Source organism: Ptychodera flava, chromosome 22 (assembly GCF_041260155.1).
Source record: "Ptychodera flava strain L36383 chromosome 22, AS_Pfla_20210202, whole genome shotgun sequence".
NCBI classification, from domain to species: domain Eukaryota; kingdom Metazoa; phylum Hemichordata; class Enteropneusta; family Ptychoderidae; genus Ptychodera; species Ptychodera flava.
The window spans coordinates 2500197-2524147 of NC_091949.1; the positions used below are offsets into that span (position 1 = coordinate 2500197).

The 23951-nt window shown below is 36.3% G+C and overlaps 1 protein-coding gene across 2 annotated transcripts in view; it reads right to left on the reverse strand.

Annotated features, from left to right (window-relative positions):
* LOC139122457 (neuromedin-K receptor-like) overlaps positions 1-23665 on the reverse strand; it is a 46187-nt gene extending 22522 nt beyond the window's left edge. The window contains exon 1 of one of the 2 annotated variants that reach the window (XM_070687841.1): positions 23534-23665. The gene's annotated coding sequence lies outside the window, so the exon portion shown is untranslated. Of the gene's footprint in view, positions 1-13384; positions 13547-23533 lie in introns of those variants that run through there. The other variant, XM_070687840.1, reaches the window with a different exon arrangement.
* Positions 23666-23951: the final 286 nt, after the last annotated feature.

The window sequence follows — 23951 nt, forward strand, 5'->3', positions numbered from 1 at the left end:
GTATACATTGAATTATTCGTATCGATGCAAACGACATAGGTTGTAAACCTATGCAGCAATCACAATGCAAATGTGAACGAAGAGGAATTGCTAAATAGATGAAATGTAAACCAATTTTGTTGAGGTAAAATATGAATTTTTATTACATGTAATGTGATGACGACTGGCATAATGATGGCCATGAACAGTTTTCATCAATTTGATGAAAGTAAATACTACTACTTTGCTCAACATTCACATCGAAAAACCTTACTTGATAGTTTTGCAACGTTAATAATGTTAACATCGACAGATGTCGTTTCAAAAGATTTATTTCTTAATAAATAATGATGTCATCATACTGAACAATTACTAATGAGTTACTGATAATATACTTTATTACCTTGTTCAAAGAGCCTCGGCTACAACACATAGGGTGCGCTTATTATTAATTGGTCAGACCGGTGACAGGCAAATAAAATTGTATCTTAAACGACACACTGACATTATTTAACTCGCCAATTCCGAGCAGTTCGTAGTTCGCCATACACAGTATTTCATATAAATGTCGTTAATTGACAATTACTTTCGTATTAACAATTTGAATGGTTCAATCATGTTCCATACATTCAAGTGCATTAACTAAATTGTTGTTCACTGAACCAAACCAAGTGTAGCTTCCTGTGAGTGGAAAGTACCATGGATATACTCTTACTCATCCAAAAAGGCACAGATTGATATTAAGGACGAACATGCGAACATAGAAGTCGTTTAGGTCAGTTATTGCATTGTACAGGTAACGATCTAACAGTGAATATTATTCAAAGAATAAACGTTTACATGTTCAATCGTTAATGCATGCTGTATATACATTTTTACTGAATTTGACGATTTTATTTGTTCCATCTTAAACACGCAACAGAAAAGCTAAAGTTGCAGAATTGCTGTTGAATCATCAGCATTCATGAGAAAGCTGTGATGGAAGGTGAAACGAGTTCAAAGCTTGTGAAAGTAAATATTCTCAGGGCCATATTTACCACTGTTTAAAAATACAGAAAAACATCGGTGCAAGGTAGTTAGGTAATCTTAAAGATATAAGTGACTGCACTGCCAACTTTAAACAGAGAATTGTTAATGCTCTTATTAATTGCTGTAGAAGAATACACTATTATCGTCTCTTCCCTTGATATTAAATGACTTTGAAGAAATGTATATCAGGACCAGACAGAATCCGATATCGTTTTGATAATTATTTCGTGATTCTCGTATTCCAATTCTGGAGCAAACACGATAATCATACTAGAAAACAAGTAGACTTTTTAAGAAATTTGTGATGGCAGGTCTATCAACTGTTAAATAAAGTATAGTTTCAATTGATGTGAACATTAATCTGATCTGCTTGTATCTAACAGAATTCAGAACCTTCCAATATAATGAACGGTCAGTTTCACTATTTTGTACTTTCCTTAACTCTAAATAGAAATACAATCTAGACCTTAGAAAGGAATTGGTAAATTAATTTAGGACAATTGAAAGCTTTCCGAAGTTTTCTACAAGTGTAGTATTACCTACTGCACTTTGAAACTCCAGTGACAACTTTTGAAGTGCTTACTCGATTGATAAGTATTTGCCAAAATAGCCCGTTATCTTAGCCAGTGATCGATGAAATAAGTAAAATTACATTGGTATCTCAAACAAGCAAACTAGCGGCCGATATAGCTCCACTGTGTTATGTAGAGAATAACATAATGTGTTGATGAAGAAGGTGGAAATCTTTGATAACTCATTTCAGTGGCCAGACATAATATGGCAAAAATAGCTGCAAAAATACAAATTGAAGGTTTCGTCATAATTTGAACATATCACATTAAGATCATCCCAAAGAACATTTCAACCAAAGCTATCAGATGAGTAGTTTTTGAGAAGATGTTTTCACCAAAAACAGCATAAAATGCCTCCAAAATACAAATATGCAAATTTCACCACGATTTGAACAAACTTAAGTGAGGTCACTCCAAAGTGAACTGCTTATAAAATTTCAAAGCAATCGGACTTTCGGTTTCAGAGGAGAAGGCAACTGTTGACGGACGACGACGACGACGGAAAATCAGCCTATTTGATAACCTCCGCGTCGCTGACAGCGGAGCTAACAAGGCAAGAACATTTGATTAATTTGCATTTAATTTGTAAAATTTACTCTTAAACTTGTGTGCTGCAACTCTAAAGTGTCATTAGAATTAATCTTGATTGCGGACATTAATGATGATTAGCACATGTGTGTGAAGTATGTGAAACTCAACATAGACTCAAATAAAGGAAACCAAAGAACATTTGAACGCCCTCAGATAAGACGCCAAGTACTAAATGAGGAATTGGTTTTCAAATCTAAGGCTGCTTTTTACCAAATGCCAGAACATGTGTGTGGATATAGAGTCAAATTCTATTTACAAGTCGCCGCCTTAAATCGTCACTATAGCCTGCAGCTTGTACACTCAAACCAAAAATGTATAATAATAGCGCTGTGTAGAATTTCAAGTAAAGCAATTTTACCTAGACTATTTATGACCTGATGCTAGGGGAGCAGATTTGCTTTGACATGTTTCACATCTCCTCTATTGTATTTTCAACGTAATTGTAGTTGCTGTATTTGAAAACATATTTTTATAGAACGAAAATGTTGTCAATGACAATTCAACGCTAATGGACTGAATTGAAGCACACACTTTGCAACGAAACGGCGATATTTGAAGAGTATCAAACTCGTCAAGCATTGTCATGTCAATCAAAAACTATGCAACACCAGTTAACTGCAGAATAATAACTCAAAATCATTGTTAACATATCTGATTTAGTGTTTAAATATTTGTAAGGCAGGAAATGATGTTTAAGTTGTATTATTGTGAATTAATTTGCAAAATGACAGCCAAGATTAATCGACAAATGTTCATCAACTACGATAAAATTTGACGACATATTGGAAGATTAAATTATTTCTATATGTCAACTGTATTTCGGTGTTTTCATTTTTTCATGTAAAGCGTTGATTGCCCAGTATTCAAGTTCGTCTACTAAGTGAGCAATATGCGTGAGAAACTGCGATTATGAAAATAACCAGCCAAGTAAAACGAAGTAAAGCCGTTGAGTACAGCTGTCAGTCAATCAAGTCAGACGTTTCAATAAAAGGACGAAAGTCAATAAATGAAATGAAGATATCAACCAGTATACCTACAAACCAACTGAAACTGATCGACGGGTCTATTACATTGTGACCTTAAAATCTGCGTTCTTCCGCGTTTTCGGGTAAACATCTCTGGCCGCTAAGGTTCAACAGGAGTGTTTGCCAGTGATGTACACATTTCGAAATCGAAAATTATGCGTTAGTGCGAAAACTATATTGCGACTTAGAATTTTTTCAAAATACAACCATGGAAAGTGACTTGACATTCCAATCGTTTAAATGAACAAACGATAACTACAAAAAGGTTTGCAGCTTAATTGAGGTCACAAATCAGCCTCTAAAAGCGCGCTGAGATCAATACTTGTCAAGGCCAGTATATGCGCGATCAAGCGTAAATCCGGGTACTTAAAATTTTCCGATTACGTCTGACATTCCAGTCCACCAGTAGAGCATTGACAATCGTTTTAGGAAATCATTCCGCGATTTGTTCGATGGCTGTAGATGACTTACCATAGACGACAGTTGATGTAAAGTTTGGTACACGAACGTGAGAACATTCTGCAATGAACAGTTACATGCTTACCCGGGAAAATCGAGTGTAATATGGTTTGTTTAGCCTATTACTGCCACTTCTACCAGCCCCGTATTTGTTGTTAAAGCTCCCATGTCGAAGAGGTCTGATACAAGAATATTTGTCCTGAATTCGTGATACAATATTAATACACCTGATAAGTATCGGCTTTACAGTTTTAAGCCTGAGAAGGTACATTGCTTCCTGGGAAACTAACTTTATTAAATTCACGGTACAAGTAAAGAATACAGCAAAGTAATGGAAAACGATCGGAGAAATCAACCCTTATCTCCCGTAGGAGATATGTGTTATATCATTATCTCCACCGACTAAAATGCCTTACTGCATATATAATTTACAGCCAACAGTGATAAGTTGGAGTTGCAACTGACTGTAAATAGGGTAATACATGTCAGTGTGTCACATTTTACATGTACAATTTGCTGGGATAGTTATCCCAAAATGCATCTTTCTGATTTTGTAGTTGTTACCAGTATTGACTGAGTCCGACGTTGACGCTTTTGACACTATCAGCATGTTATTTTCTGTGCATAACCTAGACACAATGGCGATTACAGACACACCTTATCGCACAACCTGCTGTATCTGTTTGCAAAATCATACCGTGTACAGCTTTTGTAAAAGCCAGGAAATTAGTTGCTGTTTTTTTCACAATCTCGAGTTGGAAACATGTGATCTGTTTGATCATTTTCTTTCTTCCTCGTACAAGTTATAAAACACGTACGGGTTCAACGACAAGTCTGTTATGGGTGCGTTCAGAACACACGGTAACAACTGGACATACATTAAGATATAATTATTAAAAAATTTTAAAATGGTGTGTCATAACCAAAAGTTTAAAATGAGAATATTAAATTTTGATGAAGATTGGTCTTCCATATAACATAATTTTATTTATTTGTCTTTAAAACCTCAAAGACTTACATAGCTATAGAATAAAAACTACGGTTTGTATATTACGACAATTTAATTGAAACTCAGTTATAAGTTACTTTTAAGTATGCACGTTTCTAGTATGACATGAAGCTCCATCATTTGGTACTCATTAAATCGAATGTTCGACGGTGTACTATCCTTCATTTGTTTGATGTCTATATAACTTATTTCTCCAGCTATAATGAAAATTGTTGAAATGTTTTTCATCCTTTGTCCGAGCTCAGTGTTTCATTCATTAAATAAAGCCACAGCGGAAAGGGGAATCACAGTTAAGGCAAGCAACTAATTGAATAACATGAAAATTTGAGAAGTTCTCACGGCAACATGTACAGTAGATTTGTATATTTCATATGTTGATGAACATTTGCGAAAATAAAGAAGTCTACATCTACTTCTGTTTCACACTCACTTTTGTACCGTGAAATACAATGACGTTTTTATTACATGACGTGTGCCAGTATGCTATGACTACTGATACACCGTCAAAGAAATAGATACGAGTATTTTTTCGCGAAGCAGTTTAACTTCGAGCCGAAGGGGAGAAATTATCGTATTCCGTACGGTGAAAAACACTCTTATCCAATGACGTCAAACGAAGAGCTATGTGTACTTATCGCATGAAAAGTCTTTTTATTCATCGTTTAATTAAGAGGTATATAAAATATTTCAGCAGATGATAAAAATATTCACGCGATCTGTTTTATTTACCGGGATAACTTTCTTTTGAGTGAGTGAAACGGCCAGTCACCTTTGGCATATGCAAATGTTGTACAAAATACTTTCATTCATAAATCTGATTATGTTTAAATTTTGATACATCGTACGCTATCTTTACATTCAGACCTATGGATCTGCAGTCACGTGAACTTGTCAATAATTGTCTGGCGTTTAGCTGTCCTGCCGCCCAATCGAGTCTGGCATCGACAGGCAAGGGACAGCATTTCGCTGTGTACCGTCACTGTCACTAAAAAGCTATTGTCCTTTGGTGTAGTGGCTTCCATAAAATATTTCAAGCTGTCGATCCAGATGAGCCCGAAAAGGACCTATTGGATCCGGGGGTGACACTCATAGAAATGCGTACGGGTATAATGCCACCCTAATGGGACACCTTTTCACGAAAAATCCCTAAACACCGGGCACGGGTCAAACTTTTCGTCCGAAAAATCTTAAGCATGGGTAGATGACAAAGCCAATGTCCAATATTTAAGGAAAGCATTCACATACTATATAATAAAGGTGAAAATTCCCAAAATATGTCAAGCAAATCCCAATCAAGGGTCATAAATTTGGAATTCGCATGAATAGATGTTTTCACATTTTTCGGCAACCCCCTAAATGAAAATTTTACAAGTACTCCCCTCCATCGGCGTTCGATCGCACAGGTAGACAAGCTCATTGCCTGCTATGACCGAAGCTACTACAACCGTCGCTGCCGTCGTCGTGCTGTCTCCGTCATCGATGCCAACACATCAATGCTTACGTCATGGAGTACTACAAACTTCAATCACTTGACGGAAACTGACAGGTTTGTGTTGTCGATTGTCGATATGTCTACAGCGTACAGGTTGACACTATCAATCAACGGTATCTTGTCCTGATTAAAAGTTGAATTACTCAAAAGCGTTATGAAAAAACCATAGTTTGTAAATCTGCGATGACTTACACTTGGAGACTACAATTTTATGTTCATTTGTTTTATTCAAAACAACATTATCAGTTTTTGTCGGGATTGTTTGTACATTATCTTTTCTGATATTGAAATGATGTCGCTTATTATAAGTTTTAAATATTTTTCCGCGTCAACCAACTGCGGACGTCAAAGTAGATACTTTAGACAATGTTAGGCATTCACCGCTATCTGATCATTTACTGCACTGCTGCCTTCAAACTTTCTTTGGGAAGTAAGTAAAGCAGGGATGTTTGCAAGTAATGACAGTCCCGATAGTGCACCCAAGAATCAACTGTCGACCATGTTCATGTTCTTGGTTGTCCAATTCGTCGGTCTAGAAAAAATACAATAACTTTCTTGAACCACTTAAAACACATTTTCGTTGCACTTTATGCAGTAAAAGTGAGGTACTTCTCATTAGCAATCTTAGTTTTGCTCACGACCTATTGAGCAACATTTTCTTTGGTATGTTGTACATTGGTAGCAAGGCATCATAATAACAATGTCAACAGGGCCAGATACAAGAAGCGGTACGACGCAAACCGTACCGATGTCTCTAACGTTAGTGAGTGCTTATGGAAAGATTACATGCCGCCAGTCCGAGGCCTGGGATGGTTGTGACGTTATCGTTTTTTTGCCGTACTGATGACGACTCAGTTGGTGGCCTTAATGAAAACAACGTTCTTTTCAGGGACTGGACATAAATTACGGGGGGGGGCGGCGTTTTTCGAAACACCGATGCATCAAAAATAGTGACCCTTCAAAAGTTCATGCACAAAAATTAGTGACCCTCCCCCTTATCCGTGCATGAAAATAAGTGACCCTCCCCTGTTACTCAATACCCACATACCCCCCCCAACAAACCCGCAATGTGTTCAAGACCTCCTTCTGACTTGCTATACTTTTGAAGTCCCCTCCCGACAGGAAGGCAAAATGCGGCCGATATAACGCTTTGTCCAAAAAATATCAAATCATATGTATGTGATAATTCATCTAAGTGTACTTTGCTTTAAGTGGCAGGTAAAAAGTGCATGCATGTACAAAAAATGTAATTTTTAGATTTCATCGATAATGTCGATTCAGTATGCATGGCAGCCTATGATGAAACTATGAACATTTTTTTTCCAATACAAAATTAGGTAAATCTGAGCATTTATGTACACCTAATTATTAGTATTAATGTTCATGATTAGACTACAGTGGTTTCAAGTCTATGGTTGTGCAGGAAATTTGATTTTGGAATTTCACTGAAATGTCCATTCACTATACATGGCAGCTTATGATGAAACTATGAACATTTTTTTTCCAATACAAAACTAGGTAAATCTGTGCATTTATGTACACCTAATTATTAGTATTAATGTTCATGACTAGACTAGAGTGGTTTCAAGTCAATGGTTGTGCAAGAAATTTGATTTTGGAATTTCACTGAAATGTCCATTCGCTATGCATGGCAGCCTATGATGAAACTATGAATATTTTTTTCCCAATACAAAACTAGGTAAATCTGTGCATTTATGTACACCTAATTATTAGTATTAATGTTCATGACTAGACTACAGTGGTTTCAAGTCTATGGTTGTGCAAGAAATTTGATTTTGGAATTTCACTGAAATGTCCATTGACTATGCATGGCAGCCTATGATGAAACTATGAATATTTTTTTCCCAATACCAAACTAGGTAAATTTGTTCATTCATGTACACCTAATTATTAGTATTAATTTTCATGATTAGACTAGAGTGGTTTCAAGTCCATGGTTGTGCAAGAAATTTGATTTTGGAATTTCACCGAATGTTCATTCACTTTACATTGTAAGCTATGAGGAAACTACAAATAACTCATAGGTTATCTGATCGTAAATTGTTATTCAAAAGTTGTTCGACCTGAAGCTTCCAGTTGTTATTGGTGACATTTTGCAGTATTCTGAATAGTTTGTATTCTGTCAATGTCCATCAAAAAATGAAAAATGTACATACAGCTTCATGAACATTTGACACCGACCTATACCCAATGTATTGTCAATGGGAGAATGATATCAAATAAGTGATCTCCCAAATTGTTATTGAAAGCGTCATTATAGGGGACAGTGTATATGTACAATAGAGGAGTTGGATAAGTAGAAATCATGACAACTTAAATCAATGTGGCTGCTTGGATCAACAATTCATTGTTTATTATACTCTTAAACTTGCACCCGAAGGGCGCGCCAAAAATGGAAATGACAGAAAATGAAAGTGCCAGGAGGCATTTTTTCTTTTTTCAGTATTCCATATTCTTTAATACGTGCCCATGCAATTTCAGCTTGGATGCATAAAAAAAGGTGACCCTCCCCCATAGGCTTGCACAAAATTTTATGACCCTTCAAAAATGCTTGGGCGAAAAATGGCGACCCACCCCCAAAAAACACCGGCCCACCCCCACCCCCCTGTAATTTGTGTCCAGTCCCTCATTGTTCATTAAGTCTCATTTGGTTTCTGTCGGTCATCAAGTACAAATCTGCATCAGCAAGAGCGATAGTTCACCGTCGCATTACACATAGCAGGTAGCCTGTACGTCCTTGGAAGACTTGAGTATCGTTCTGCTGTGCAAAGGTAGCATCATAAAACTTACTCGGAGCAATATTACTGTTTATATTATCTTGCTTACTCCACCTGCTGTCTTACTATGCCGCCCACCCAATCAGGGAATGCCTAAATTCCGGTGCATGGATGGAATCATATATATTGGACAGACTCAATAAACACTTTCGTGATCTGCTGTGAACGCTCTGGGATTGAATGCACTCACCATTATACCACTCACAGCTATTCCAGCGGGACAGCTGGAACGGCCACTTAGACAAGCATTCCAGAGTGGCTCATTAATACATTCTGCAGATAGTGCAGTGCGATGTACAAAGAATAAATTACAAGCCAAAGCGGTACAACATGACACCTGGACTTTACCACACCAATTCAGACGACGGCAAACTGCAACTCAACCCCCCCCCCCCCCCCCGAGTAGGGATCCATTCTACAAACACATAACACGTAAATTAGCCGAAAAATGAAGATACCAGACATCCTATACTGTTCTAGCCTAAGCTTTAGTTTCATTCGTACAGACTTCGATTCAATCACAAGACAAGGTCGGGAAAGGTGATACAATAGGTTCAAATCGCATGTCGCTTTTTGCTAACCCATTGCTTGTAAGGGTAAGACAAACATTTGGCAATAGGAGATTGCAAATGTATTCACTGTTGTTCAGATTTCCTTCTCAAATTGAACACACTGACTCAAGAGTTTCCTCACAAATGTGAGTTCCGGCAAGAGCCCATGTCTTGAATGCAAGCGCAAAACTACTCGATGTATAAAATAGTTTTTGACATGAACACGTAGAATAAGCCTTATTGTTTATTCAAAATAGAAACATACCGGCTTACTGAGACCCCCCTGGTTCGTTTTTGTGCGGATTGTTTTAGACATTTACTAGTTGAAATCAGGTTCGGGTGAAACCAGCCATATGATATTTTGATCTAACCAAATGGAAAGAATTGTTTCACAAAAGAATCATTTCATCAAATGATAAATGAAATCATAATCAACGAAGTTGTATGTAAATGATGTACAGGTGTACCGCAATCAGTCTGTAAAAAGCTGATTGTATATCTCTGCATACACATTGAATAGCCTAGTGTGTTTTACCTCTTTCAGAACTTTAAAAACCATCGTTGTGTCGTCATGTTCTAGTGTTGCGCTGTTCTAAGTGTTACAATTTACTTTCTGTGTCACCCACAAACTTGAATTCATTATCCTAATCCTAAGTTGTTTCAGGCGAATGCTCCTTCTACGTTGATGACATTATCGATATCAACATATAGGTAGCGGCTATATCTGTCACTGTGAAGGACTTACGCCCATGTTAATAATGATAAAGAGTTTCTGTCAAATGTTCAATATGAATGGCACGTTATCAGTATATTCTGACACTGTACAGCAAAATTGCACTGAACAGATTGGAAGAGTAATAAGTGGAGCCCCTTGTGATGTATGCGAGCATATTGCAAAGTAAACAGATCATCGACAATATATATTGGGTAAATGAATGTCCTATTCTTGTGACAAATCTGTTATAAATAAATGCAAAAGTACGTATACAATGATAAATAATTACAACGATAAACAGTGTTGTAACTTTAGTCTAGCCATGTATTGTCTCTTACTATGCTGATTTTTATATCAAAATTTGTAGATTGACATTGTCGACACACGTAGTTGGATACGAATATCGTATTGGACAGTCACACAATCTAGACTGTGCAATCAGATTAGTGTTTTAGATATAAAGGGACATAAATTTTAAATAAGTATATGATAATTTGGAAGCTGCTAGTGGAAAGTGCTGAACTCTAGATGATACCATTTTGCTGGCAGCTGATAAATTGCGAAAAAATCAATAAGTCAACACTTCAATAAGTCAACACTTCAGCCAACAGGAAATTGTAATTATATATCTTCCATTTTGTAATTGTAATTTCCTTTCGTCTATTTATTCATTTCTGCATTCTACTTAAATCGCTAATTTGACATTTGACACATCACTGATGTGGTGTCACCGTGATACATTTCAAAATAAAATGCAAAATTATGCCATTCTGTACAAAAGAAAATGCAATTCATTTCATTGTTTTTATAGACGTGTTTTTTGCATAGTTTGCTGAAAATTTCTTCATGCAATCATTACTTATACTAGTAATCGGACTTGTCGGTATCTTCTAGCGTATTGATTTTCCATAACCTACTGTTACACAGCCCTAAAATAAAGACGTGTGTGTGATATGCATGGTTAAACCTTTAGGAGGCTCTGTCAAATGTTATAATGGCCACTGAATATGTGTGGTTATATTACTCTGTTCAAGACTTACAATTTGCCTGCTGAAAACGATATCTATGATTAGTTCACACTTTAACAGATACCTATACTGATATCTTTTAAAATAAAGACAAGGACACCATGCTTTATCTCCCACTTATGCATTATACATTATTAAGATATGGCCACCGTATGGCAACCGTCTCACGTGAGTCATAATATGAATATCATGTACTTTAAGTTAATCCGAAAGCTTTGCAAATGTTTTTCAGAATTATGTCTTCATTCATTGATTCGATGAGTGACATATTCACATCAATCATTCCATATAATTCTACGATTGCCATTCTTTCTGTGTATGCAGGATGACATATTGGCCTTTGCCTTGCACGCCATTCAAAGTCGTGATTGCATAGATATCTTTTAAGTCACCAAGCCGGCACAATTTCCTTCATATAGCCTAGTATATAATTCCATAACTTCAATCAGCAGATAAACACTTTTTTAATGAAGTAAATCTGAATTTCTCTTTTCGGTGTACAGATATGAAACAAGCAAGCGAAGAATGCAAATTTGTCTTCCTGAACTTTGAGATCGACCGCAAAGTTCAATTTCTAATATTGTGTCTGTAAAGTAGTTGTCATCTCTATACCTCTCTACACCTCTACAGAAAGGATTTTTTTTTTAATTTTGCTCTTTTCCTTGGTTTGTGGCCCCATGTGCAATGATAAAGCTCGCAAGCTACTTATCCTGTTTCATGAAGACCATGTGTAAATAACGCATATACTTTGTTTTGCCTCGAAAGCGGTTATTCAATTTTAAGACTTGAGTACAAAAGCGCTGGCTAATACCGAAATGTCAAATTTTCCAAGGGAGTTAGTATATCAAATTCTTGTTATCGTGGAATAATCAAAATACATTTTAGTATTCTCTTTGGTTAAGGCTAGGAAACCCAAAGCAATCTAGTATACTTTTAACTGTTACAATGTTGAAAATAACTATTAACTGTTATAATACTGAAAATAATGCAATGTCGATATTGATGAAAATATGGTTTGCTAATTTAGAGTTTGAAGAGTCTGGCATAGTGATCCAACAGACATAACACTTTATCATTGTATTGTAATGAAATGGTCTGTACAACTAAAATACTATATTATATATCCGTGGACACAAGAAATGGTCGTGTCGACTGCTCAGTGTCGGAGAAAGGGTAATTTTTAAATATACAAATTTTAGTTAGTGATTTATTAATCTTACTCTAAAGTATAACGAAAAATATCCCGATCGTGTGACTACACATTTGTTTAATGTCAATTGACCAAATATCCCGATCGTGTGACTACACATTTGTTTAATGTCAATTGACCAAATTTCGTCAACACGATATTATTCCCAATTGACATTTTTTCGACACATCATATACTGTCCTGGAAGTAAATGGATTGAATTATCGTAATTATGGAAAGACTACCACTCACTCTTTCCATATTTCCACGGGGAACGTTTTCTAATGATTTACTGAGTATCGAGAAGCATACAGCATATGCTCCGAGACAGCTGTAAACGTGTGCTGTTCTTGTCGACATTTTGCCCGGCAAATACTGATGGTTGGAGATTGTGTACAATTCTGAAGTGATTTGAAGTAAAATCAAAACTACTTAGCGTTAAGAATGTTCACCCATATCGATCTTGCTTTTCATGCAAAACGGTGTCTTATTAAGTTGTTAAAACATGGAAATATAAACATTTTCAAATTTATTTCCAGACGAATCATCCGTCACAGACGCAGAATTTCATCATGGCTGATTATGCGCCGAGTTGCGAGTGGAGCGTTTTCGCTTCGGTTATGTGAACCATGATTATGGTATTCCAAATACAATTTATCCTTTTTGTTACGATTGCTGAACAAGATCTCGCGTGGCAGAGTTATGACTAAAGGTTGTCTGTAAAAATGATGACAAAAGTTCATTTCGAGCGCTGTAGCATATGATGTCAATATGCAAAGATGGCATTCTAATAAGGTGAGATTCCAATGGAAAAACAGATCAAAACGAATGTAGCTACTACATGAAGGGACACTACAGAATGGCCAATGTTGTATAGGTCGAGCTATCAGATGGCTAATCAGCGTTTTTCAGTGTGGAATAATTGTGAATACGATGTTTTTAATTACCTTTTATCCGACCGCCAATCTTGCTGATACTTCAGGCTGACAATTCTTCCGAATATAACGTAGGCAAATTTAAACGTTTAGCTGGTTTTTGTATAACTTACAGGCGTAAAACGCTATGTTATATTGTTATGAAGTCCCCTAGCGCAACACACTTGAGAATTCTGGGTAATATTTTAATGAGCGCAGGACACTTTGGTGATAGTATTTCTATCAGATTTTCTAGGACGATGGATTCTGAGTTGAAGGACCATCCAGCAGGAATTTATTTTTTGCTTCTTTGAGCATGGAATTGATTCGTCGATGTCGATCGGAAAATAATAGTTTCAGTGTGGATGGCTCGAAGTTCTGTGAATACGCAGTTTTCTGATTTACAACAAATGCTTCCCCCGTTAGATTTTGTGGAGATAGTCGTCGACATGTAATCGTTTTTGAAGAATATTTTTCATATTGACCAACTCTTAATCTGACGAAATTCACAGTAAAGACAGCTTGGCAACTAATGAATATAATTCTGGCCAAGAAGCTTGTGACATTGGTCCAAACTTCGCCATTTCGGGAGAACACATTTTTGACAGGAGTTAGTTACGCTGACGCTGATGGTCATATTAAGCTATGACAAATCTGCGGTAGGACATAAATATGCATCGATTAACATCAAGCGAACTTTCATGAGAGGGTAGAAATATTTCAAACTGAGAAGCTTTTGTAGGTGTTTATGCAGGCTATAAAATACATTTTGTTGAATACTTCTCTCTGTATATACTTCTGTGTATACCTCTCCATCTATGTGCATGGCTGTTCACAAAAGAACATTTTGTATTTCATCTCGGGCTACAGTGTTGATTAAAAGCTGGACCGACTTTCTGACACATGGCTGTTGTGGTTGACATATTAGTACTGACCTCTTGTAAGTGTAGCAGATGGTTTTACGAGAAATACTTAAATGAGAGCATCAAGTGTCATGGCCTGCCATACCACTTTTCTTTCCCCTTCTTTCGCGTGCTATAAACCAGACTGACCTGTCTTATTTATATACTTGGTGGATTCGACAAATCAACATCATTAATTAAAATCGGATTTGCTCGGTTTCTTTTGTGTTTTCTACGAATCTATAATATCCGTAGACAAACATAGAAATATGCTTTTAGGGGTCATAGTATTCAAAGAATTATAGAAGGGGTGCCGGTTGAATATCTTTATATTTTTGGAAAACGTACAAGAATTTTCGATGAAGTTTTAAGTCATCTTTAGCGGAGCTACCCCATTCTATCCTGCCTGGAATGTAAGGTCATCGCGCACACACTCCTTTCAACAAAATACATGTTGCCACATGAACATTCACAAGGGATATCTCAGTGTGACTTCTCTTCTAATCACATTGGCTACAAAACTTGTCCCAAGTAACTGTGAAACCTTTGGCATTGTTGTAAATTAATTGAAGCAGTCAATTGATTAGTTGTGATCAAATTTTAATCTTAGCTTGTGAAAACTCACCACATTCACCACGCTCAACGACCTGCTAGGAATTCAATGGTACAGGATTTATTCTGAATCGATGGATGCCTGTAATTAAAAGAATGTGCATTGGAAAAATCGTCGCCACTAAAACTGGCAGTGTTAAAATCCATTCAGTATATTTCATGATGCAGTCTATGCCTATGCCTAGTCTATGCCAAGACAGGTCAAAACACATGTATAGGTTCCCTGTAAAACACTTCAGCGAAGAGAAGGGGTGTTGAGAAGGGAACTTCCTTATCTTGTCATTTAACTTTCACCACAGTTGTGATCCAAAGAAAACGGCACCATTTTTCGGTGAATTCACTCAGTATATTTTACGATAAACGTTTGGGATTCACAGGTTGGAAATAGAATAGGTTGAGTGAAAGAAGCAGAAACGTTTGAATGATGAAATGAAACACAAAAATAAAAGCTTTACTACTGGATACACATGCGCACGTTCCTGATTATCTCTTTGTCAGCTTGAATAAAGACCGAGACATTGTACGTGACAGAAGCGGAAAGTTGTTTTGCGTATGAATATTCAAAATAGTTGTAGTGTTCGATTGAAAAAGTTGACCTCTTCTGTAGAATTATTGTCAAGCGAGCTGAATGCGAACATTGAATATAGGGACATCGTTATTGGAAGAGAGCAATTATAATTAAAGCTGCAAGCAGCGTTGGCGGGCCCAAGCGGTGAACATGGTTGAAAAATCTTGCACTAATGATATTATGTGCAAAATTCGAGCTTGAAAAAGTAGGATTTTGAACATCATCTAATAGTTACTGTACGTTTCACTTGGAATTTAATATTTTACGGAAAATCCAATATGGCGGCCAAACCACGAGACCGATCAAAACCTATTTCACAAACTTGAAACACATCACTTTAAAGATGGTATATGCAAATTTCAGTCAATTCGATGTTTGTTCGGGAGAAGAAGATTTTTAAAGATTAAATCACGATTTTCGAAAAATCCAATATGGCGGCCAAACCACGTGACCGATCAAAAGGCCTTTCGCAAACTTGAAAGAGATCACACTTAAGATGTTACATGTCCAATTTCAATCGAATCTGTGTATTGGTTCTGGAGTAGAAGATTTTTAAAGATTAAATCACGATTTTCGCAAAATCCAATATGGCGGCCAAACCATGTGACCGATCAAAACGCCTTTCGCAAACTCGAAAGAGATCACACTTAAGATGTTACATGTCAAATTTCAGTCGAATCGGTGTGTTGGTTCTGGAGAAGAAGATTTTTAAAGATTAAATCACGATTTTCGCAAAATCCAATATGGCGGCCAGACCACGTGACCGATCAAAACGCCTTTCGCAAACTTGAAAGAGATCACACTTAAGATGCTACATGTCAAATTTCAGTCGAATCGGTGTGTTGGTTCTGGAGAAGAAGATTTTTGAAGATTAAATCACGATTTTTGCAAAATCCAATATGGTGGCCAAACCACGTGACCGATCAAAACGCCTTTCGCAAACTTGAAAGAGATCACACTTAAGATGTTACATGTGAAATTTCAGTCAAATCGGTGTTTTGGTTCTGGAGAAGAAGATTTTTAAAGATTAAATCACGATTTTCGCAAAATCCAATATGGCGGCCAAGGTCACGTGACCGCATGCGATTTTATTGGCAAATTCTTAAGACCTTAGGCCATGCTTACTATACAAAAAATTTCAAATCGACTAGACCCCTGGGTCTTCTGGAGAAGCCATTTTTAGGTTTTTGGAAAATCCAATATGGCCGCCAGGTCACGTGACCAATCGAAATTTGTATACCCAGGTGAACGAGATCTCATAGGTACTTATTAGCTCTGCAAGTTTCAGAAGTTTGCGGTAAGCGGTGTTCAAGTTCCAGGTCGACAAAAAAAGAGCGGAAGAAGAAGCAGTAGAAGAAGAAGAAAGTTGAACTCCTACGAAACCAATAGGGGCCCCGGTAGGCTTTGGCCCCTAATTATCGACCACAATATGGCCCATGCAAGTCTGTCTCATATCACTGCATTCCAAAGGTTCAATCAAGTTAACATCGATTCTAAGATTCAAATCATTTATCATTTTTAGTGTACACGTAACAGCTGTTGTACATATTGTTTGGGTGATGCACTGTTTATAATTGGCTTAGATGGTTAGGCCCTTGCCCGCAGTTTTATCTTCAGTTGATTTCACTCACGTCTTTACTGCGTCGCGATGTGTTTTGCGTACAAATTACTTAGTTGATCAAAAAAGCAAGCCGTCTCTATAGCAGCTGGCATTAAAACTGCAAGTTGGTACGTAGCATTTTTCGAGTAACCCTAGACGTAATGATTCTCTGATTACATCCGCCAGCTGCCTCTCTCATCTTTGAAGCAATCTAAATGAGACACGGTAATTGGTGCCTAATTTTCAACGAATCGAACCAGCTTTGCTGAAATTCAACATTAATGCGAATGCAAGATGCATGTCATGAAGTATTCGAGACAGAATAAGGAACGATGTAATTCCTACAGCAACTATCACTTGTTTATCTTTTTTGACCTATCTTAACATTATTGAGCCTGTAGAAGGTACAGGTTGACCCCTGTTTTCATTATATATTTTCATTTGCTATCACAGACCAGTTTATCATTACTATAATTAATTTATGTTGCTGTCGTCGTTGATGTTGGTATTGAAGTGTTTGAGAAAAGGAAAGCTGAAATTACATGTCGAAAACATGAATTTTGGATCTCAAATGAAATGCTAACATTTAAGTGTTTTTGAAATGAGTGAAATGTGAACGCATCAATCCTATTGCAGTCTCTAAACGAGTTTTGGTCAAATTGATGGACAGATAATTGGCGCCGTGGTTACGTTGATGCCATGTAACATGTAAAAACAACCATTACAGCTTTATCAATTGAAGACAGTTACTTTCTAAATCAGTGAACAGAAAGTAATATCATTAAATTATCATTTAAATGCTTGCATTTGTATGTAGCTTACTGAACGTTCCCTTGATGGTATAAAGTGTGCCCTTCAGTCATCGGTCCCAGTAGTTACATGACGCTGAGCAAGTTTTAAGATATAATTCACTGTACACATGTAACTAACTTTGTCAGCGTACCAATTATCACAAAATTATCACAAAACTATGCAAGCACACTGAGCGTGTCAACAACCAACATCGACTGACGCTGATATTCTGGGATGAAACACTAGATATGTGTGACGTTTGGATAATGAACTTTGGCTTTGGTGTTTTCTTTGGAAATGGAGCGCATTTGGTTTAACAGTTTCTTTCATTAAACACAAAAAGGTACAACATAGTAATGCAATACATTTATTCATATACTAACTTATACTAAGTTTACTGCAACCTTAAGGTAGTATGCACCTCGAAAGTGAAAGACTTAAACTTTTGCTCTAACTTTCCTCAAGGGATCTTTCAATCATTCTCTTTCAAAATCAAGAATAAAAATAGAGGGTCACCGCGCAAATTTTGGTACTAGAGAAACAAATTACCCAAGATTTACCGATATTAAAAATTCAAAATGGCCGCATTACCTGTGTTAACTCTATGGAGAAAAATGAAAATTTTCGAATTTCGAAAAACTACGCCGGTGAAAAGTTTTCTTTCACCAAAAGCTTTAAAATGAACCCCCACATGTGGTATATCAGAAGAGAACTGTAAAAGTTTGAGAGTCCGAATATCTGTCCCCGAGGTGCGTTCTACCTTAAGGACACCTTTCATGGTGATGCACTATATCATTACATAATAAAAGTAAACATATTTTGGTGTGGATTCTATCAAGACCCCCGAGCCCATGTATATCGGTATATACATGCCTTGCATATTTAAACTTAGGCATTGAACGTTTCTCACAAGGGTTTTAAACATTCTAACTAAAATGATGCATCTTGGTTTGTTATTTTTCAAATATAAAAGCATTATCCGTGCTCAAATTAATGGGGAGTCGTCGGCCTATTTGCGTTATCTACACAGTTCCACTTTCAAAAGTGAGGATTGTATCGCCGAATGGTCAGTTGAAAGTGTATTTGATACATGTTATTATAATATAATCTTTGACATCTTCCACCTATATGCGAATGAAAAGAGTACAGAATTGTCAAAGAATATCTAATCACTATGGTAAAATTCAATCATTTGATACATGTAGGTGCATTTTGATCTGTGCAGTGGCTGTTTGTTGAAGGGCTACTAAGATATTTTAATATTATCTTCTTGACCTTTCACAATGTCTTTGAATGCGAAGTCGTTTTGCAAACAATATATTCAAAAGGTGGTGTCACCATACTAGATTCAAGGTAACGGCAAGATCAGTCCTTTCTGTACAAATGAATCCGAGAAAAATACTATGTCGGCAGTTTTTCTCCCAGGGCGGTTGGAAGTGGCTTATTTGCACACATATATCATTGTTATACGATAAAAATGTTTTCCATTACACATGTACACTGTTGTCGCTGCCAATGAAATCCCACAATGCTTGTAAGTGCGTCATCAAACGTCACGGCAAGAGCTTCAGTATGTTTTACTTTGATTAAGATTTGCAAGCGATAAAGTAATAAAGTTACAAGGATAACTTTAAAATTTCAAACTAAATCAAAAGTCATCAATATTTTTGTTTTGGTTGACAATATACCATCGTTCGCTGCTATCTTTCGATAGCATCAGTCATGACTTGTGTCAAGGGTCACCGTCCCAGAGCACAACACGATAAGTATAGCGGGTTCGGCATCAACATCCAGCATCTCAGACGTGTACTCTAAAATATTTTATTAAAACTCGTCTACTATGAACAATAAACTATCATTTTCAAATCAATACATTTCCAAAACATACTGTGTGCAAACTTATTGGCTCAGCTCTATTGTGCTATTGTTGCGTGGCTGGCATTACATGTTTTTTTTCGTGCAGCCTGAAAGTCGTAAGTAAAGGAATTTTTTAGAACTTTGCACTGCAGGAAGTAGCAATACATGTTAAATCAGTCCCCTAAATGTTTGAGGGCAAGGAGTTGTAGCAAAGTAGCGAGGACTGCACAAAATCAAAGGACAAAGCGTATTTCTATACTTTGTATCTCAAAAAGAAAGACAGGAATGCAAAATTTTCGTATCATATTTCTTGCCTACTCTCTGTGCCCTAAAACATATATAATTTTAAAGAAAACCCGAACGATACACGACCTGTGTTGCTAGCCGAATATACATATTTTATGGAATTGACCAAGATACATCAGTTGATATACAGTAAACAAAACTCAGGAAAAAAACTGTCGGGAGTTCAAGTTAGAGGCTTTAGAGAAGTCCATTTTAAGCTTGAAGTGTACCCACAAATGACGCCCGACATGTATGTGTTAAAGAATTCTTGAGGCAGTTTTAAGTCTGTATACCAAATTTAATTCTTTCAAACATGAAGCAACAACACTTACAGCAATATCGAATTATGGCTGTTGAGATAATTGTAATACTTTCATTTCAATCAGGTTTTAAATTATCATACAGTCGAGGAAAGCCAAATTTTAATCAGTCTTGTACGAACCATGGCAGATAATTATGTACCGTCGATGGACAATTGCTTACTAAAGCACGTGGTTGTCACATTATTGTAGCGATTTCGTGTTCCATTGTACCCAAGACAAAGTAGCTTAGCGAAATACCTCATTGAACAAGGGTAGAAATTCACTCATCTTTGGTAATTGCCTTCCCAGCGACAATATATTAATCCTGGACAATCCTTTATTTAGGCAGCAGTGAAAGTCTCGATGCTATAGCTAGCAGCTGTGAAAGAAGATCTCTTAAAAGCCTGGTTTTTTTTTTATTTTGAGACTTGTTTTACATTAATTTGTCCATCTGTTTTCATTATATACACAATTCCGTACATTTGTTAGTAGTACCTGAATAGTAAACTGCGACGCAGCCATTTATCATTATGAACTCACATATTTTGGTTCTTTAACTTAAAACTGTCGTTGCACGATATATGGCAACATCGATCGTCCTTGGCCTATACAAACACAAATCTGACACATGACGAAGGCATGCAAATTTTTGCTTTTTTATATTCTGATACATAAAATGATATGTCATAAATTGCTTGCAATATAATATGACCACCAGTTGATTATTTTACTTAAAATACATTTTAGCTTCGAAGTACCATCCTAAAACCATTCCCTATGTAAATACAAGTATATGACACGTCAAATATGCATGAAATATGAAATGCTGTAATATGGCCAGTACTTCACCTTCACACTTAAGCACCTTCGCCCATTCTAGATATTTTTAAAAGTAATAAAAACAGGAACATCCATTTGTTTACATGAAATGATCCAGTATGTCCATTTTATATTCATTATTGATGTTTTGGGGTGAATTTAGGACAATTCCTTAACCGAGTTCCTTTTAATTGATAAGATCACATTAGATATTTTCATTGATCTGTGAGGATTAGCGAGGATTTTCATTTGTCACCAATTGCCACTTGTTTCATCAGCCCATCATGGCCAAACTGTCAAAACTTTAAAAAGACGACAGGGTTAATGATGTCACATCCAGCGTATCTCTTGTTTTCAAACTGACCAGGCACATTGACAGAATCACGTGCATTGTTTGCAAATGGAATTACTTTAATTAGATTGTTTAGTTTTTGTTGAATTGTACTAAAAATTAGAACGCTACACATTTGATTTTCTGCCATGACACATACAAAATTATATCTTTGCACGTTTTCCCTAAGTTGTGGGTATATTGTCAATTAATATGGTAGTCTCAGATGTTCAATTTTAGGCATCTGTGACTCAGTCAAATCTCAGAGTTGTCAGGCGAAAAATCGATAATTATTAACACTGACTCCTTGCAAACTGCCATTCGGTAAAATGTATGAAAAACCTCGTCATTATTTTTCAGATGTTTTGCTGTTATAATTATTTTGTCAATTATGCAATAAAGAAAGAAAACCTTATTTGATGGAATTGATAAAACTCCACATCTGATCTAACCTCACATAAAATACAGTAGTCTCCGATGCAAATGCTGTTTGTATACATGTATTATTTCCAATCCTTCCATGCTTGTCATGTTAATATTACAGATCGTGTGTTATGTATATGATCTTAAATGTGCATTAAGAATAAAGGTTTGGTAAAAATCACTTTCTCTCTCTTGGATTTTGTCATCAACGGTAGAGATGTACAATCATGTAGATATTGACCACCACTTTATCATTATCGACATCACGGGTTCAGCTTGTGTGCTATCTACTACACCGTCGTGAATATATTTGAATCAGATCAGGAACTTCGCAGTAATATATTACTTTTTTCATACTTGTTGCGAAATAGTGCTCAAGTACGATGTTTTAGATCAATCAATGCCCATCTTGAGGAATCTTACGAACAACTATACATGAATGTGACCACATATGTTCATCCGCATAGAAAATATAGCGTGAAAACGTGATATTATAAAATAGCGTTAGAAAAGGGAGTGCATGTAGTCATTAATATTTCATAGAATGCTCGTACATTAACCCGATTCATCAACTGTGACAATACAACATTAAACGATTTTTTACTTTTTAACTCGAGAATTTAATTTGGAAGTTCGGAAAGAGAATATGTTAAAATAAACAGCATTAAATGTTGACAAAACTGAAAATATTTCAAGAAATATTTTAAAATTCCTTACATATCAATATGAATTCTGGTAAGAAATAGACCGTCGTTTTTTATCAAGATTTTGGCCAATTATATTCCCTAAACGATTTCAAACGCGATTGCTTTAAGGTAGTATGCACCTCGAAAGTGGAAGACTTAAACTTTTGCTCTAACTTTCCTCAAGGAATCTTTCAATCATTCTCTTTCAAAATCAAGAATAAAAATAGAGGGTCACCGTGCAAATTTTGGTACTAGAGAAACAAATTACCCGAGATTTAGCGATATTAGAAATTCAAAATGGCCGCCATCCCTGTGTTAACTCTATGGAGAAAAGTAAAAATTTTCGAATTTCGAAAAACTAAGCCGGTGAAAGGTTTTCTTTCACCAAGAGCTTTAAAATGAACCCCCACATGTGGTATATCAGAAGAGAATTGTAAAAGTTCGAGAGTCAGAATGTCTGTCCCCGAGGTGCGTTCCACCTTAACACCAAAATAAAAACACTATCCTTATCACCAAATACTGCCGGCTTTCGTTGTAAAAGGACAACGATCTCACTAATATTCGACGTCAGAGAAACGGATCCAGTGCTGTGCATCACTTACCCGTTGCCATGGTTGCCACTGAATAATGTCACATATTTCAATCAGTACAAATGACTGATACTCAGAAATCATAGTGCACTGTTTTCGTACTTACTTTCACTCGATATTGTTCAAATTTGAAAGCACGCGTCGAAACTTTCGCAGAAAATGAACAGAAGCCACATTTGCCATATGCTGCATCATGTTACATATCCACATGAGGTGATTTTGTTGATTACTTTATGTGCAAATGGTTTGTAGTCTGTTTGTAGTCTGTTTACTGGTAAGCATATTGTAATAACTTAGGGATAATTTCTCATCATATATCGAAACATATCTCTGACATAATGTGATCGAAATGCCATGGAGAGTAATATTATCAAAAGTGTTATTGTTCATGATAATATAAGTATGAGCCACTTACATAATTATCAGTCCAGAGTTTTCTGTCGTGAAAATCACGTCAGATTTATGGAGCAACCATTTTAGTAAGAGATGCGGCTTGATGACTACGTGTTATCCAGATCCTGGAAATGTTGGTAAAATACTGCCGACTGGATATATTGGGCCCGTTTGGTATGCAAATGAGTGGAATAATACCAGGTTACGGTGTGTCAGATAAATTGAATGGCAATACAGGTAGCATATGTGATGCCTTTCAGCTGCTCATTGTAACCTTCGCGAATTTCTACTCTGAATGAGTACGCCGAATGAGCAATTTAATCGGACTAATTTCCCACGAGTGTACTTTCATTGGAATGTCATGAATTGTGGGAATTTTGATATAAATATGAAACCAAGGCGAAAGAAATGGTTTTATTTACCAAACCGAACAAAGTATT